A 2480-nucleotide genomic window follows, 5' to 3' on the forward strand; every position below is an offset into this window, starting at 1 on the left:
ATCAGATATGCAGGCATGTATGTTGATGTGTATTTATACAGACACTCATACATATATTGGAATTGAGTTGATGTACATGCAAGTGAAAATTTAGCATTCAACATTTAGATGTTTTTCATCTTTTTGTTTCTGTGTTTCTTCATTGTAGTCTGTAGTGTTTGTACCTCTTTCTGTCACAGTTGTTGTTGCTGCTGTCACAGTTGTTGTTGCTGCTGCTGTCAATGTTGCTGTAGTTGAGGTCGTCGGTGGTGTCTTGTTATCTGTGTGGAATAATCAAAATACACATTACAAGGTAGAAAAATGCAGTTTACAGTAGCTCACTTAAAGGGGCTATCAGAAATTGCTTGTTGTTGCTCGCGCTTGTTCTCGCACTACGTAGACGCGAGCGCGCATGGCACCACATCTGTTGTATTTTACCGGAAAAACAACGCAGAGAGGCTGAGGTCTTTTCCTCCACGATCTCATGGATTATTTCTACAAAACAAGCAACATTTACAATAACAAGCATCTCTTCTCAGACTGTCAGCATCTCTAATATCGCTCTAATATGTTATAGATTTTTTACGTAACTTGCATAACTCTCAACATGGCTAGTTTGACTAAAGATTCTTAATGAAGTTTGCAGCAATGCTCTTCTAAACACCTTCTAAACATTGCCACGAAGTTTTGAACCCAAAACTCATGTTTAACTTTAACCTCTAAATATGCCGCCGTCTACGATACGTGTCCATGTGGCATTTTGACAGACAGGAAGTGGAAATTCAACAAACTATGTTGATACTACGTCAGTTGCTCCGACCGTCGAATAACACCGTGGGTGGGTCTACATTGGAGTTAATTGAAAGTCCGGTTCGTCACATGCTGTCGTTGGGAGTGAGAACGAGTTGGTTTAATATGTGCAAAAACAAAAGCGTGAAATGACCCGTTGTGGGGAGTTATGGGCTGGCTGAGCCTCGAGGAAGACGACTCTGATGTCTTGTGTCTCACCTTTGATCACATTCAGGTAAAAAGCTGGTTTTCCATTACAGGAGTAAAGTCCAGAGTTACCAAGCTCCACGTTTAGTACGGTCAACGTCTGGTCAAGAGGTGAAACATAAAACCCTTTCCGATGTTTTATTTCACCATAGCCTCTGCTGCTCCATGTTATAATATGTGATCCTCCAACATCATGAGGGCATGTCATAGTGACGCTGGTCCTCTCTGTAGCATCAAGTCTGGTTGCTCCTGCACACAACAAACATTCATGTTTTATAAAGCACCAAAAACTTCTAACACATATTCAGGAAGAAGAGTTTTAGGGGGGAGATCTTTCTCATGTGACTCTAAATGAACAAGAGGACTTGTTTCTTTTACAGTATTTATAGTATAGAACCCTTTTCTGTTAATAAACATGATGACGTATTTTGTGGAGAAGAGGCAGAATAATTCTCTGAACATGTTAACGTTCCCTAGCAAGTATTGTTGGCAGAAGAAAATACTAGTTTCTCTCAATATGTACTTTTCTGATCCAGAAATGCAGAAGTACACCAAAAACTTCTCAGCTACAGTACCAGGAAGTAAATATGATAATAGTTGTTGTTAAAGTTAAACAAATACAAAATAAAGCAAATTTACATTTTAAAAACACCATTTAATTAATGTGCCAAAGTGTTTCTTTTATCAGAGTTTAAGACAAACAAAACATTTAGCTCAGAGGCGTGATTCAGAAACAGGAAGAGGAAACAAAATGCAGAACAACTTGATTAAAGTTTATTAAAGTTACCTGATGGGATCACCGTCAGCTCCACGACTGGTTCAGTATTACACCAGTATCTTCCAGAGTCTGAGATGGTAACTTTGAGAATGTACAGTGAGTTATCTGCCAATGAACTGTATCGTTTGACCGGGTCATTGTGTCTTATGTCTCTGTCACCATAAGCCATCAGAATGAGAACTTTACGTCCATTAATCTCTCTGCTCCACGTCACTACACCCTCCACAGAGGGAGGACAACGCAGAGAGACTGAGGTCTTTTCCTTCACGATTTCATGGATTATTTCTACAAAAGACACACAATTTTCAATAAATAATAAAGTTCACATTTAACTTTTAAATGCAGCGATCGCACATTAAATATATATGATCTTGTTAACAGAGTGCTGCAGGGATGACGTATTTTTGTAGGCCAACCAGGAAGTTAGCGACGCCCTGTTTCCCTCGAGTGTTAAAATGTTAACTCATTTCCCGGTTTTAAGACTCATTCCTGTAGCATTTTATAGAGTCGTGATGTCCCATGAAACAGTTGTGGCAATTGTTTAGAGAAAGTTAACACTGTTTAGAGAAATGAGCCGAAGCCATCGAGGAAAAACTGTGAATAGAGTTCAGCTCAGTGCCGTTGAGTTTCAGGATGTGAGCCAGTTATATTGAGAAGATGATGTAACCAATAAGAAACAGGTGAAGAGTAACTGATTAATATGAAAAGTTCTTACCTGCGGCGACGT

At 39.2% G+C, this 2480-nt stretch overlaps 1 long non-coding RNA gene across 1 annotated transcript; it reads right to left on the reverse strand.

The window, feature by feature from the left end:
- Positions 1-217: 217 nt before the first annotated feature.
- LOC119502671 lies at positions 218-1859 on the reverse strand. Its single transcript, XR_005210126.1, has 3 exons — positions 1763-1859; positions 988-1224; positions 218-260 (listed from the first exon to the last, which is right to left on the reverse strand). It is a non-coding gene; the product is annotated as an uncharacterized LOC119502671 (long non-coding RNA).
- Between the last annotated feature and the right edge of the window lie 621 nt (positions 1860-2480).

This window comes from Sebastes umbrosus, chromosome 15 (assembly GCF_015220745.1).
Source record: "Sebastes umbrosus isolate fSebUmb1 chromosome 15, fSebUmb1.pri, whole genome shotgun sequence".
Classification (NCBI taxonomy): domain Eukaryota; kingdom Metazoa; phylum Chordata; class Actinopteri; order Perciformes; family Sebastidae; genus Sebastes; species Sebastes umbrosus.